This window comes from Saccopteryx leptura, chromosome 2 (genome assembly GCF_036850995.1).
Source record: "Saccopteryx leptura isolate mSacLep1 chromosome 2, mSacLep1_pri_phased_curated, whole genome shotgun sequence".
Lineage (NCBI taxonomy): Eukaryota > Metazoa > Chordata > Mammalia > Chiroptera > Emballonuridae > Saccopteryx > Saccopteryx leptura.
In genome coordinates, this window is record NC_089504.1 from 320,591,667 (window position 1) to 320,608,332 (window position 16,666).

General features: G+C 43.7%; 1 protein-coding gene and 1 non-coding gene across 2 annotated transcripts in view; both read left to right on the top strand.

Annotated features, from left to right (window-relative positions):
• The window catches only part of STRADA (STE20 related adaptor alpha), a 424,012-nt gene that overhangs the window by 289,598 nt on the left and 117,748 nt on the right, over positions 1-16,666 (top strand). The window lies entirely within an intron of this gene.
• On the top strand, positions 12,017-12,166 carry LOC136396319 (U12 minor spliceosomal RNA). The gene has a single exon (XR_010749658.1). It is a non-coding gene; the product is annotated as a U12 minor spliceosomal RNA (small nuclear RNA).

The window sequence follows — 16,666 nt, forward strand, 5'->3', positions numbered from 1 at the left end:
TTTTATGATAAGGTGCCAAGGAACTGTAAAACTTAGTATTAGCAATGCCATTTTAAAGAGGAAAAGTCAGGCTTCTTACCCCTCCTTTCTGTAGGGAATGGAAAGAGAAGAATGCAGGAGCTTCCTGGTTTACAAGGACAACTGGGTCATCTAGTCATAGTTTAGCTAATTCCTAGAATTCTCTGAAAGGGTACCTGGGGCCACTTGCCACACAGAGCAAAGAAGATAGAACTTATCTGAAAACCTTAGAAAACGGTGTTTATGTACTCTAATCAAGAATTCCTATACTCAGACTCACCCTAAAGTATGAGAGTAACTATATCTCTAGACAAAGGGATCATGAACCCCTCCTTACCCACCCCAGCCGGAATGTGATTTGGTCTATAAAATCAGCCACAGAATTGTAGGGACTTTCTACATGATTTGGGATTGTGCCCGTGTAGCTAGCCAGCTAATTAATAAACTCATTAAAATTTCTTCTGTATCCTGCCTTGGTGTCTCTATGTAACCCGCGGATTAAAGTACATTACTTTACAACATTTGGGGACTTGTCTGGGATACTGGCATTCTGCATCACTGGGTAGAGACACCTGGACCAGCTGGCCTCTCCGGAGGGTTGCCTGACCCCACTGGATCTATAGGAGGGGCGCCCCCTGAGACGTTCCAGGGCTCCAGTTTTCCTGTGGGTCTTGGACAACTTCTCAGCAGACACCCCTGGTCCCTAAAATTTGTACCTCTGGAGGTCAGTAGGGCAGATCTTTTGCTTTACTGAATTCTAGCTTTCTGTCTGTTTTGAATTCTAGTTTTTCTGTTTGTGACTAGTCAATCTGGAACTATTGCAAAAAAGGATTGACACGATCAGACTTACGCAGCAGGTTCTCCAGGGCCGAGATGTTGGCAGAGAGTTATGTCCTGCCTCGGACTTCCAGGACACATTTGTTTGTGCTCGCAGGGAAGACAATTAGTGGGGACGTCTGTTTGTGCTCACAGGGAAGACATTAGTGAGGACTAAGTTAATCAGTCCTGCCTAGGACACTTTGTGCTATCTCTCCATGTTGAGATCTCGTTCTTTGCTTTTATTGTTTCTGTCTGAAAACCCTTGAGCGATTGGTGTGTGAGTGGGGATCTCTGGTGCCTGCACCTGAGTTTCCAGTTTGTGGCTCCACAGTGAATAACTATGGAGTCCGGGTGGGCTCCAACCTGTGGTTCTGTGGTGATCCTTGTAAAGCCAGTAGCCAGGGCCACCATCATAGCCGCCTGGCCCATGCAGGTTCGCACTGGATTTGGACAGATGGTAATGAAACAATGGAGCCAAAAGTTGATGGGCCATCATCTTTAATCCTAGCTTGCACCCAGCGGGCAAGTAAAACATACACTGAGCTCCAAAACCCACTCATTCAGTGCTCACAGAGCTACTGACTTATCCAAGTTTCCTAGAATCAAAGGTTTTTAGCTTACCAGACTTATTCACCCCTGTTCCCCATCTCCTTCCTTCTCCCTGCACAAACTCTGCACAAACTGGCATCTCTTTCAGCACTCCACCATTTTGGCTGCCTCTCTCCTCTCCTCCACATGGCCTTTCTCTGCTCTCTGCTCTAATGATAATCTTAGGAACCAAGAGAGCAAGCTCCCGGTCGACCCTATTTTATAGTGCAGAAATCAAAACCTTTAATCCAATATACAAAATAGGGAAGTCTCTGATACAAAGTTTACCCCACGTCAAAAAGGGTGGAAAAGGCTTAGTCCTAAAACCAAGCCCCAAGCTACAAGGATCCTGCCTGCCCACAGCCCGCCCCCAACACACATTAATATAATTACGCCTATTCCAAGCATAAGGGCAACTAATATCACCTGGGAGATGGGCTTCCATGTGGGCAGCGCCATCTTTAACAAAGTGAGCATAATATATTTTATCTGCCCAACAATCCTCATATGGCTTACGGTGGTATCAGATACTCTCTGATCCCAGTTGGGGCTTTATACCGACCCACCAATGCTAAGAGGCGCTGTTGGGCAGATAAAATATATTATGCTGCCTGACCAGGCAGTGGCGCAGTGGATAGAGCATCGGACTGGGATGTGGAGGACCCAGGTTCGAGACCCCAAGGTCGCCAGCTTGAGTGTGGGCTCATCTGGTTTGAGCAAAGCTCACCAGCTTGGACCCAAGGTCGCTGGCTTGAGCAAGGGGTTATTCAGTCTGCTGCAGCCCCCTGGTCAAGGCACATATGAGAAAGCAATCAATGAACAACTAAAGTGCCACAACAAAAAATTGATGATTGATGCTTCTCATCTCTCTCCATTCCTGTCTGTCCCTATCTATCCCTCTCTCTAACTCTTGCTCTGTCTCTGTAAAGAAAAAAAAAAAAAAAAAAAAAAAAAAAAAAAAATATATATATATATATATATATATAAAATGCTCACTTTGTTAAAGATGGCGCTGTGTTGGGGGCGGGCTGTGGGCAGGCAGGATCCTTGTAGCCTGGGGCTTGGTTTTAGGACTAAGCCTTTCTCACCCTTTTTGATGTGGGGTGGTACAATCCCATCATGCCTCAGATAAGTGACTTTGTATTAGAGACTTTCCTATTTTGTATATTGGATTAAAGGTTTTGATTTCTACACTATAAAATGGGGGCAGAACAGGAGCTTGCTCTCTTAGTTCCTGAAATTAACATTAGAGGAGAGAGCAGAGAGGAGAGCAGAGAAAGGCCAAGTGGAGGAGGCCAGGAGAAACAGCCAAGATGGCGGAGTGCTGAAGGAAAAGCCAGTTTGTGCAGGGAGAAGGAAGGAGATGGGGAACAGAGGTGAATAAGTCTGGTGAGCTAGAAACCTTTGATTCTAGGAAACTCGGATAAGTCAGTGGCTTTGTGAGCACTGAATGTGAGTGGGTTTTGAAGCCCAGTGTGTGTTTTTACTTGCCCGCCGGGTGCAAGCTAGGATTAAAGATGATGGCCCATCAGTTTTTGGCTCCGTTGTTTCTTTACCGACTATCCGAATCCAATGCGAACCTGCATGGGCCAGGCTGCTGTGATAGTGGCCGTGGCTACTGGCTTTACAAAATGTAAACAGTAAATTTTCTGTTTTGTAGGTTCTCTGTCAGGAAAATCTCTGGTGTGGTATAAGTTCAATTGGAAATTTCTGGCTTAAAACCAGAGGACAAAAGTGAAGGGAAATTCATACACTCCATATGGTTTAGTGGCCATTTGCTGGAAGCTGAGGGAAACCTTTTCCATCTCTGGGTCCGACCTAGTCAGGGGTGTATACTGACCTGCCTATACTATGGAGAGCAAATATCCCAAGGTGGACTCAGCAGATGGTTGTCACTTCTAAAAGGCAACTCTGAGAAAACCTTTCTAAAGCCCACAAATTATAAAACTAGCAAAATTCATAGAAATATTATATTGCTTAAAGCTAAAAAGTAACTAAAGACCTAAGAGAGTAGAAACTAGTTTTAGATATCCACATACTGACCCAAAGAAGATTTACCCATTTGGAAGATATGGGGTAGGAATAGTATTAAGAAGGAAAATAGAAAAGATTAGAACCTTTCTTTAGAAGAATCTTAGAGAAAGAAAAGGGAACAGAGGCCAGATGGAAATGTTTGGAAAATAAACCACGGGTGTGGACCTTGCTGGTTATCAGTTCCTTGAAATGAATTGCAGCTCCAGGATGGAGAATGAGTGAGGGGATCATGAGTGATGGGATGATGGGGGATGGGACTGTGAGGGACAGACCCTCGGGCTGCCTCTCCCCTTCCCCTCCCTAAGACAAGACAATCTCACAAACCCTCCATAGGAGTAGTGACTTGTCGCCCTCCACTGGTGTGTGAGAAGTTGTGTGAAAGAGAATGAGTGTGGAATGAACGAGACTGACACTAGGAGAGGGTTCCGACTCTCTCCCACAGGGCCACAGCAAGTGTTGGGTCCCCTCCAAATTTCTCCTACCCTTCCCCAGTTCCTTCATGTGGCATAATCGTCTGACGTGGGAGGCATGAGGTTCACAGGGGAAACCCACTGTTTTAGCCATAATAGTCAAGAATTGTAAGAAAAGCCTGACCTGTGGCGGCGCAGTGGATAAAGGCGTCGATCTGGAAATGCTGAGGTCGCCGGTTCGAAACCCTGGGCTTGCCTGGTCAAGGCACATATGGGAGTTGAAGCTTCCAGCTCCTCCCCCCCCCTTCTCTCTCTCTGTCTCTCCTCTCTGTCTCTCTGTCTCTCCCTCTCCTCTCTAAAATGAATAACAATAAAAAATAATACAAAAAAAAAAAAGAAATCTTTAAAAAAAAAAAAAAAAAAAAAAAGAATTGTAAGAAAGGGTTCTCAGGGCGTTACGGGGTTACTATGTCCCCAGGGAAATTGAGGACCTTGTGTGAACTAGAATAGCCCACTGTTGGGAAAATGAGTGTTGGGCAGATAAAATGTATTATGCTCACTTTGTTAAAGATGGTACTGCCCACGTGAGGCCGTTGCCCAGGTGATATTAATGTGTGTTGAGAATCCTTGTAGCCTGGGGCTTGGTTTTGGGATTAAGCCTTTCCCACCCTTTTTGATGTGGGGTGGTACAATCCAATCATGCCTCAGAGAAGTGACTTTGTATTAAAGACTTCCCTGTTTTGTATATTGGATTAGAGGGTTTTGAATCTACACTATAAAATGAGGGCGGAACAGGAGCTTGGTCTCTTGGTTCCTGAGATTATCATTAGAGGAGAGAGCAGAGCTGAGAGCAGAAGGAGGCCACGTGGAGTAGGCCAGGAAAAGCAGCCAAGATGGCAGAGTGCTGAGTGAGATGCCAGTTTGTGTAGAGTTTGTATCTGGGATAAGGAAGGAGATGGGGAACTGAGAATAAGGCTGGTGAGCTAGAAACCTTTGATTCTAGGAAACTTGGATAAGTCAGTAGCTTTGTGAGCACTGAATGTGAGTGGGTTTTGGAGCCCAGTGTGTATTTTTACTTGCCCGCCGGGTGCAAGCTAGAATTAAAGACTATGGCCCACCAGTTTGTGGCTCCGTTGTTTCTTTACCGACTATCCGAATCCAATGCGAACCGGCATGGGCCGGGCTGCTGTGATAGTGGCCCTGGCCTTGGCTACTGGCTTTACAGGGTAGTAGTTTACAATCCTCTTATTGTAAATTGTACTAAATTTGTACTAATGATGAGGCATATAAAATTGTATAGTCTGCCAAATACAAAGACTTCCTTTTGTACCAAGGATCTGTTGTTGTGGAGAAAATATTTTCTATGTGTTGGGCAGATAAAATATATTATGCTCATTTTGTTAAAGATGGTGCTGCCTACATGGAAGCCCATCACCCAGGTGATTGCTTGGAATGGGCGTGATTATGTTAATGTGTTGGGGGAGGGCTTTCGTGCCACAAGGTTTTAAAAGGAAGAGAGATCACGTTGTTCCGGGAAAAGAGTGATTACATTCTAGGAGGAGCCCATGCTGTAGGAGAGCAGATAAAGGCCATGTGGAGGAGAGGAGAAGCAGCCAAGATGGCGGAGTGCTGAAGGAGAAGCCAGTTTGTGTGGAATTTGTGCAAAGTTTGTGCAGAGAGAAGGAGATGGGGAACAGAGGTCAATAATGCTAGTGAGCTAGAAACCTTTGATTCTAGGAAACTTGGATAAGTCAGTAGCTTTGTGAGCACTGAATGAGTGGGTTTTGAAGCCCAGTGTGTGTTTTTACTTGCCCACCAGGTGTAAGCTAGGATTAAAGGTAACGGCCCACCAGTTCTTGTCTTCGTTGTTTCATTACCGTCTGTTCAAATCTAATGTGAACCTGCATGGGCCGAGTGGCTGTGATGGTGGCTGTGGCTACTGGCTTTACACTGTTAGAGATGTATATGTTAATTCAAGAGTCTTTTGTTAATTCTCCTTTTTTTAAAATTTTTTATTCACTTTTAAAGAGGAGAGAGACACAGAGAGGGAGAGAGAGGAGAGAGAGACAGAGAGAGAGAAGGGGGGGAGGAGCCGGAAGCATCAACTCCCATACGTGCCTTGACCAGGCAAGCCCAGGGTTTCAAACTGGCGACCTCAGCATTTCCAGGTTGACACTTTATCCACTGCGCCACCATAGGTCGGGCTAATTCTCCTTTTTATTTGCAATTTCACAGCCCTGTGATTTTGAAATCTTGGTTTAAATATTAGGAGATATGTAATGATTATTTATTTATTTTTATTTTTTTCTTCATTTTTCCAAAGCTGGAAATGGGGAGGCAGTCAGACAGACTCCCACATGCGCCCGACCTGGATCCGCCCAGCACGCCCACCAGGGGGCGATGCTTTGCCCCTCTGGGGCGTAGCTCTGTTGCGTCCAGAGCCATTCTAGCGCCTGAGGCAGAGGCCACAGAGCCATCCCCAGCACCCGGGCCATCTTTGCTCCAATGGAGCCCCGCTGCGGGAGGGGAAGAGAGAGACAGAGAGGAAGGAGAGGGGGAGGGGTGGAGAAGCAAATGGGCGCGTCTCCTGTGTGCCCTGGCCGGGAATCGAACCTGGGACTCCTGCACACCAGGCCGATGCTCTACCGCTGAGCCAACCGGCCAGGGCCTATTTATTTTTTTTTACAGAGACAGAGAGAGAGTCAGAGGGATAGATAGGAACAGACAGACAGGAACAGAGAGAGATGAGAAAGAAAGCATCAATTTTCAGTTTTTTGTTGTGACACCTTAGTTGTTCATTGATTGCTTTCTCATATGTGCCTTGACCGCAGGCCTTCAGCAGACCGAGTAACCCCTTGCTCGAGCCAGCAACCTTGGGCTCAAGCTGGTGAGCTTTTGCTCAAACCAGATGAGTTAGGCTCAAGCTGGCGACCTCAGGGTCTCGAACCTGGGTCTTCCGCATCCCAGTTAGATGCTCTATCCACTGCGCCACCGCCTGGTCAGGCTGTAATGATTATTAATGATATCTTTTTATACAGTGTATAAGTGTTCAGCTTATTATCATTTCTGAAGCAGTTAAAGGGGCGAGGTCCAGTCTGCTCACGAGCATGTAGACTGTAGAAGCAGTATTGTTTAATATTTGGTGACTAATATTACTATTGATTAGCTTAATGGTAGAATTCTCAACATAATAGGTGAAAGGGAGAAAATAAATGACTAATTGTGGTAGTAGGAAACATTTAAGTTTTGTGCCCAGAGTAAAGGGCTATAAAGGATGTGAACAGAAATCTGTTTCTCTTGAGCTTTCAGACATTATCTGTTAGGGTGCGTAAAGTTACAGCATAAATAAGGTATGTTTTCTTAGAATGTTAAATGGATTATATATGATAAACCATCAGCTAACATCATATTAAATGGCACTAAACTGAAGGCTTTCCCCCTTAAATCAGGAACAAGACAGGGTTGTCCATTCTCTCCACTCTTATTTAATGTGGTACTAGAGGTTCTAGCCAGAGAAATCAGACAAGACAAAGAAATAAAAGGCATCCATATCAGAAAAGAAGAAGTAAAGGTATCACTTTTTGCAGATGATATGATCCTATATATTGAAAACCCCAAAGAATCCACAAAAAGACTACTAGAAACAATAAGCCAATACAGTAAGGTCGCAGGATACAAAATTAACATACAGAAGTCAATAGCCTTTCTATATGCCAACAATGAAACAATTGAGAATGAACTCAAAAGAATAATCCCCTTCACGATGGCAACAAAAAAAATAAAATACTTAGGAATAAATATAACAAAGAATGTAAAGGACTTATATAATGAAAACTATAAACCATTGTTAAGAAAAATCGAAAGCCCTGGCCGGTTGGCTCAGCGGTAGAGCGTCGGCCTAGCGTGCGGAGGACCCGGGTTCGATTCCCGGCCAGGGCACACAGGAGAAGCGCCCATTTGCTTCTCCACCCCTCCGCTGCGCTTTCCTCACTGTCTCTCTCTTCCCCTCCCGCAGCCAAGGCTCCATTGGAGCAAAGATGGCCCGGGCACTGGGGATGGCTCTGTGGCCTCTGCCCCAGGCGCTAGAGTGGCTCTGGTCGCAACATGGCGACGCCCAGGATGGGCAGAGCATCGCCCCCTGGTGGGCAGAGCATCACCCCTGGTGGGCATGCCGGGTGTATCCCGGTTGGGCGCATGCGGGAGTCTGTCTGACTGTCTCTCCCCGTTTCCAGCTTCAGAAAAATGAAAAAAAAAAAAAAAAAAAAGAAAAATCGAAAGCCCTGGCCGGTTGGCTCAGCGGTAGAGCGTCGGCCTAGCGTGCGGAGGACCCGGGTTCGATTCCCGGCCAGGGCACACAGGAGAAGCGCCCATTTGCTTCTCCACCCCTCCGCCGCGCTTTCCTCTCTCTCTCTCTCTTCTCCTTCCGCAGCCAAGGCTCTATTGGAGCAAAGATGGCCCGGGCGCTGGGGATGGCTCTGTGGCCTCTGCCTCAGGTGCTAGAGTGGCTCTGGTCACAACATGGCAACACCCAGGATGGGCAGAGCATCGCCCCCTGGTGGGCAGAGCGTCGCCCCATGGTGGGCGTGCCAGGTGGATCCCGGTCGGGCGCATGCGGGAGTCTGTATGACTGTCTCTCCCTGTTTCCAGCTTCAGAAAAATGAAAAAAAAAAAAAAAAAAAAAAAAAGAAAAATCGAAAAAGATAATGAGATGGAAGAATATACCTTGTTCTTGGTTAGGAAGAATAAATATAATCAAGATGGCCATATTACCCAAAGCAATATACAAATTTAATGCAATTCCCATCAAAATTCCAATGACATTTTTTAAAGAAATAGAGCAAAAAATCATCAGATTTATATGGAACTATAAAAAACCCCGAGTAGCCAAGGCAATCCTAAAGAAAAAGAATGAAGCTGGGGGCATTACAATACCTGACTTCAAACTGTATTATAGGGCCACGGCAATCAACACAGCATGGTGGCCCTGGCTGGTTGACTCAGCGGTAGAGCGTCGGCCTGGCGTGCGGGGGACCCAGGTTCGATTCCCGGCCAGGGCACATAGGAGAAGCGCCCATTTGCTTCTCCACCCCCCCTTCCTCTCTGTCTCTCTCTTCCCCTCCCGCAGCCAAGGCTCCATTGGAGCAAAGATGGCCCAGGTGCTGGGGATGGCTCCTTGGCCTCTGCCCCAGGCACTAGAGTGGCTCTAGTCGCGGCAGAGCGATGCCCCGGAGGGGCAGAGCATCGCCCCCTGGTGGGCAGAGCGTCGCCCCTGGTGGGCATGCTGGGTGGATCCCGGTCGGGCACATGTGGGAGTCTGTCTGACTGTCTCTCCCCGTTTCCAGCTTCAGAAAGATACAAAACAAACAAACAAACAAACAAAAAACAAAAAACAAACAAACAAAAAAAAACAGCATGGTATTGGCAGAAAAATAGACACTCAGACCAATGGAACAGAATAGAAAACCCAGAAATAAAACCACATATATATAGTCAAATAATTTTTGATAAAGGGGCCAACAACACACAATGGAGAAAAGAAAGCCTCTTCAATAAATGGTGCTGGGAAAACTGGAAAGCCACATGCAAAAGAATGAAACTAGACTACAGTTTGTCCCCCTGTACTAAAATTAACTCAAAATGGATCAAAGATCTAAACATAAGACCTGAAACAATTAAGTACATAGAAGAAGACATAGGTACTAAACTCATGGACCTGGGTTTTAAAGAGCATTTTATGAACTTGACTCCAAAGGCAAGAGAAGTGAAGGCAAAGATAAATGAATGGGACTACATCAGACTAAGAAGTTTTTGCTCAGCAAGAGAAACTGATAACAAAATAAACAGACAGCCAACTAAATGGGAAATGATATTTTCAAACAACTGCTCAGATAAGGGCCTAATATCCAAAATATACAAAGAACTCATAAAACTCAACAACAAACAAACAAACAATCCAATAAAAAAATGGGAAGAAGACATGAACAGACACTTCTCCCAGAAAGAAATACAAATGGCCAACAGATATATGAAAAGATGCTCATCTTCTTTAGTTATCAGAGAAATGCAAATCAAAACTGCGATGAGATAACCACCTCACACCTGTTCGATTAGCTATTATTAACAAGACAGGTAATAGCAAATGTTGGAGAGGCTGTGGAGAAAAAGGAACCCTCATACACTGTTGGTGGGAATGTAAAGTAGTACAACCATTATGGAAGAAAGTATGGTGGTTCCTCAAAAAACTGAAAATAGAACTACCTTATGACCCAGCAATCCCTCTACTGGGTATATACCCCCCAAACTCAGAAACATTGATACCTAAAGACACATGCAGCCCCATGTTCATTGCAGCATTGTTCACAGTGGCCAGGACATGGAAACAACCAAAAAGCCCATCTATAGATGACTGGATAAAGAAGATGTGGCACATATACACTATGGAATACTACTTAGCCATAAGAAACGATGACATCGGATCATTTACAGCAGAATGGTGGGATCTTGATAACATGATACGAAGTGAAATAAGTAAATCAGAAAAAACCAGGAACTGCATTATTCCATAGGTAGGTGGGACATAAAAGTGAAACTAAGAGACATTGATAAGAGTGTGGTGGTTATGGGGGGAGGGGGGAAAGGGAGAGGGAGGGGCACAAAGAAAACTAGATAGAAGGTGACAGAGGACAATCTGACTTTGGGTGATGGGTATGCAACATAATTGAACGACAAGATAACCTGGACTTGTTATCTTTGAATATATGTATCCTGATTTATTGATGTCGCCTCATTAAAAAATAAAATTATTTTAAAAAAATAAAAGAAAAAAAAGAATGTTAAACGGATTTATAATTAAGTAGAGTATAAGATTTGTTTTATAAAGTATTGGTCATTTCAGTTGGTGCTTTTAACTAGATCTTTAGAATTTGAGGCATGAATATAAAAGGAAATAGTTTAAATCCTTTTTTTTCCCAAGTGACCTATAGAATTAGAAAGCTCAGAATCCCCTTTCTCGGGGACGCCTCAAGCCCTAACAGGACTGTTAGAGCCTGTGCTGTACATTCGCTGCCCCACTTAAGACAAACGAGACCACCTCGAGAAAATGTTTCTGGTTGCCTGGTCTAAGTGGAACCCCAACACCCAAGAAGGAGTGAAAATTTTGGACATTTCCACCAGTTTCTGTTAGCCAGGATCAGGGAAGATACTAAGAAAAAGAACCATAAATTTGTCTAAGGTGTCAGAAGTTATTCAGGATCCTTAGAAGACCCCCGCAGCTTTCTTAGACTATGGAAAGCTTACAGAGTCTATGCACCTCTAGACCCAGAGGTGCCAGAAGATACTAAGGCAGTCAACTTAGCCTTTACCTAGCATTCAGCTCTAGAAATTAGAAAGGAAATGTATTATAAGTTTTTAAAAAGGTAGAAACATCAGCTGCTAAACAAAAAAACAAAACAAAAAACCCCTAAGCATTTTGGAAGGGACATTGCTCCTCCCTCACTCACATAACTCTGTTTGGCCCCTAAGATGGCTGGTTAGCCAAAGACGGGTAAGAATTCTGAAAGCAGGAACAACCTAAGACAGGCACAGTCAAAGAGGAGCCATCAGGAGAAGGCTTAAGAACTAACAAAGATGAGGCTCAAACCCTCACCCCAACAATGCAGGGGCCCACTCCCCTGAAATAGTGGCCATCATCCACTGTCCAGAGCACCAAAAGAGGGGGACTCCCTAGAAACTCAAGAAAAACCAAGCAGCTGATGATACTACTAACAAGGTAGCCCTAAAACCAGTGGGGTTTTAAGGAAATTTTAGTAACTTTACTGGGACCCTTGTTGCCAAAGGCTTTTTTTGCAACCAATTAGAAAAAGATTTTGCCAGCAGGAAAGGGATGACTAAGAATAAAAAGAAATAATTAGAAAAGCCAGACTTAGAATCTATTGCAGAAGGCATAATGTCCAAGTGTTTAGTCTGTGCCCAAATAAATACTAAGCAAAGTAAAGAAATTATAAAGAGAAAACAGGGAGAGAGGAACTGTCCCAGGTAAACATTTAGAAATAGATTTTACTAAAGTAATTGACACCTTTCTAGGATAGGTAGAAGCTTTTCCTACTAGAAATGAGACTCAGTAACAGTTGTTAAGAAATTGCTATATGATGCCTTAAACTTATGAGTAAGGAAAATAATGATTCGGAGTGACGCCCGAATCCTCACTGCTAATGTGAGACGAATTTTTGAGCGGGTAAAGGTTGCCCCTAAGGTGACCCGCCTACTTTGCGGGATGCCTGGGAGTCACGATCTGCCCCTCCCTTTTATCTCTAAAAAGTAGATTTGTCAGAAGGTTAGAAATAAAGGATTGAAAAAAAAAAAAAAAGAAATTGCTATATGAAATTATTCCCAGATTTAGCTTGCTCATTAATATTGGGCCTAATGATGGGCCTGCATTTGTATCCAAGGTCTCACAGCTAGTAGGAAAGGCACTCAATATTAATTGGAAATTACATTGTGCCCACAGGCCCCAAAGTTCAGGGCAGGTAGTACACATGAAATGGATCTTATTTTATTGATTTTAATTTGTTGTGTTTACATAGATATTAGTGTCGCCCCAAGTGCATTCCTCCTCCCCTGTGTTCCCCTCAACATCCCCCTTTCCCCCCTCCTCACATCACCCTCCCTCCTTCCCTCCAGGATTATCCTATCCTGTCATCCCCTTTCCCTCTGTTCACTTTCCCTCTGGTCCCTTTGATCCCACCTCTGCCTCTATTCCATTCCTCAGTTCACATTGTTCATTGGATTCCTCAAATGAGTGAGGTCATATGATATTTTTCTTTCTCTGCCTGGCTTATTTCACTTAACATAATAGTTTCCAGGTCCATCCATGTTGTTGCAAAAGGTAAGATTTCCTTCTTCTTCATGGCCCCATAGTATTCGATTGTGTATATGTACCACTGCTTTTTAATCCACTCGTCCACTGATGGACACTTGGACTGTTTCCAGATCTTGGCTATTGTAAACAATGCTGCCATAAACATGGGAGTGCATTTCTTCTTTTGAATCAGTGATTTGTTGTTCTTAAGATACATTCCTAAGAGTGGAATGGCTGAGTCAAAAGGCAGTTCAATTTTTAATTTTTTGAGGAATCTCCATACTGTTTTCCATAGTGGCTGCACCAGTTTGCATTCCCACCAGCAGTGCAGGAGGGTTCCCTTTTCTCCACATCCTCGCTAGCACTTATTATGTGTTGTTTTGTTAATGAGCACCACTCTGACTGGTGTGAGGTGCTATCTCATTGTGGTTTTAATTTGCATTTCTCTAATGATTAGTGATGTTGAACATTTTTTCATCTGCCTATTGGCCATCTGTATGTTCTCTTTGGAGAAGAGTCTATTCATTTCTTTTGCCCATTTTTTTATTGGATTGTTTACCTTCCTGGTGTTGAGTTTTACAAGTTCTTTATACCTTTTGGTTATTAACCCCTTATCAGACATTGTCGAATATGTTCTCCCATTGTATGGTTTGTCTTTTTATTCTGTTCATATTGTCGGACTGGGATGCAGAGGACCTGGGTTCGAGATCCCGAGGTTGCCAGCTTGAGCACGGGCTCATCTGGTTTGAGCAAAACTCACCAGCTAGGACCCAAGGTCGCTGGCTCAAGCAAGGGGTTACTCACTCTGCTATAGCCCCAAGGTCAAGGCACATATGAGAAAGCAATCAATGAACAACTAAGGTGTCGTAACAAGAAACTAATGATTGATGCTTCTCATCTCTCTCTGTTCCTGTCTGTCCCTATCTATCCCTCTCTTTCTCTCTGTCTCTGGTTTTGTTTTGTTTTCACTTTTCCGAAGCTGGAAACAGGGAGGCAGTCAGACAGATGATATGTTTCAAGGAATTTGTCCATTTCACCTAGATTGTCTAATTTTTTAGCATATGTTCTTCATAGTATTTTCTTACAATTTTTTGTATTTCTGCTGTGTCAGTTGTTACTTCACTCTCATTTCTAATTTTATTTATTTGAGCCCTCTCTCTTTTTTTCTTGGTGAGTCTAGTTAAAGGTTCATCAATCTTGTTTACCTTTTCAAAGAACCAGCTCTTGATCTCATTGATCCTCTGTATTGTTTTTTAGCCTCTATGTCATTTATTTCTGCTCTGATCTTTATTATTTCCTTTCTTCTACTTCCTCTGGTATTTACTTGCTATTCTTTTTTTAGTTCTTTTAGATGCAGGGTTAAATTGTTTATTTGAGCTTTTTCTAGCTTCTTAAGATATGCCTGTAATGCTATGAACTTCCCTCTCAGGACTGTTGTTGCTGTGTCCCATAAATTTTGAGTTGTTGTATGCTCATTTTCATTTGTTTCAAGGAAATTTTTGATTTCTTGTTTGATCTCATTGTTAACCCATTTGTTATGTAATAACATCCTATTTAGTTTTCAAGTGTTTGATTGTTTTTCAGTTGTTGTTTTTTTTTTAAAGATTTTATTTATTCATTATAGAGAGGGGAGAGAGAGAGAGAGAGAAGGGGGGAGGAGCAGAAAGCATCAACTCCCATATGTGCCTTGACCAGGCAAGCCCAGGGTTTTTTGAACTGGCAACCTCAGCGTTTCCAGGTTGACACTTTATCCACTGTGCCACCACAGGTCAGGCTGTTTTTCAGTTTTTTTATTGTAGTTGATTTCTAGTTTCATGCCATTGTGATCTAAGAAGATGCTTGATATGATTTCAATCTTCTTAAATTTGTTGAGACCACTTTTGTGCCCTAACATCTGGTCTATCCTAGAGTATGTACCATGAGCACTCGAAAAGAATGTATATTCTGCTGCTTTAGGGTGAAAGGTTCTGAAGATATCTATTAAATCGAGTTGATCTAGTGTGTCCTTTTTTTAAAAAAATTATTTATTTATTTATTTATTTATTTATTTATTTATTTTTTACAGAGACAGAGAGTGAGTCAGAGAGAGGGATAGACAGGGACAGACAGACAGGAACGAAGAGAGATGAGAAGCATCAATCATTAGTTTTTCGTTACGCGTTGCAACACCTTAGTTGTTCATTGATCGCTTTCTCATATGTGCCTTGACCGCGGGCCTTCAGCAGACCTAGCAGACCTAGTAACCCCTTGCTGGAGCCAGCGACCTTGGGTTCAAGCTGGTGGGCTTTTCCTTAAACCAGATGAGCCCACACTCAAGCTGGCGACCTCGGGGTCTCGAACCCGGGTCCTCTGCATCCCAGTCCGACGCTCTATCCACTGCGCCACCGCCTGGTCAGGCAGTGTGTCCTTTAAGTCTGCTGTTTCTTTGTTAATTTTCTTTCTTGAGGATCTATCTAGTAATGTTAGTGGGGTATCAAAATCCCCTTCTATTATAGTATTGCTGTTGATCTCGCCCTTTATGTTCATCAAAGTCTGCTTTATGTACATATTTAGGTGCTCCTATATTAGGTGCATAGATATTTATATTGATTATATCTTCCTGTTGGATTGCTCCCTTTATCATTATGTAGAGCCCTTCTTTATCCCTTACTATAGTCTTGTTTTAAAGTCTATTTTGTCAGATATAAATATTACTATCCTAGCTTTTTTTTTCATTCCATTTGCATAAAATTTTTTTTCCCTCCTTTTACTTTCAGTCTATGTGTATCTTTTATTTTGAGGTGGGTCTCTTGTAGACAGCATATGTATAGGTCCTGTTTTCTTATCCATGCAGCTACTCTATGCTTTTTGATTGGATCATTTAATCCAGTTACATTTAAGGTTATTATTTATTTATTTTTATTTATTTTTTTATTTTTCTGAAGCTGGAAACGGGGAGAGACAGTCAGACTCCCGCATGCGCCCAACCGGGATCCACCTGGCACGCCCACCAGAGGCGATGCTCTGCCCACCAGGGGGCGATGCTCTGCCCCTCCGGGGCGTTGCTCTGCCGCGACCAGAGCCACTCTAGCGCCTGGGGCAGAGGCCAAGGAGCCATCCCCAGCGCCCGGGCCATCTTTGCTCCAATGGAGCCTTGGCTGCGGGAGGGGAAGAGAGACAGAGAGGAAGGAGGGGGTGGGGGTGGAGAAGCAAATGGGCGCTTCTCCGATGTGCCCTGGCCAGGAATCGAACATGGGTCCCCGTACGCCAGGCCGACGCTCTACCACTGAGCCAACCGGCCAGGGCCTAAGGTTATTATTGATATGTAGTTATTTATTGCCCTTTTATTCTTTAAATCTACATTCCATTTTTACTAGATTCCCCCCCCCCTTTGTTCTGGCCCCTTAACTTTCTTGCAGCATTAGTTTGGTTGTAATGAATTCCTTGAGTTTTTGGGTTTTTTTTTTGTCTGGGAAGCTTTTTATTTCTTCTTCAGCTTTAAATGATAGCCTTGCTGGATAAAGAAGTCTTGGTTGTAGACTCTTGTTCTGCATTACTTTGAATATTTCTTTTTTTTTTTTCAGAGACAGAGAGAGAGTCAGAGAGAAGGATGGACAGGGACAGACAGACAGGCATGGAGAGATGAGAAGCATCAATCATTAGTTTTTCGTTGCACATTGCAACACCTCAATTGTTCATTGATTGCTTTCTCATATGTGCCTTGACCACGGGCCTTCAGCAGACTGAGTAACCCTTTGCTCGAGCCAGTGACCTTGGGTCCAAGCTGGTGAGCTTTTGCTCAAACCAGATGAGCCCGTGCTCAAGCTGGCGACCTTGGTGTCTCGAACCTGGGTCTTTGGCATCCCAGTCTGACGCTCTATCCACTGCACTGCCGCCTGGTCAAGCTACTTTGAATATTTCTTGCCTCAAGAGTTTCTGTTGAGAAGTTGGATTTCATCAT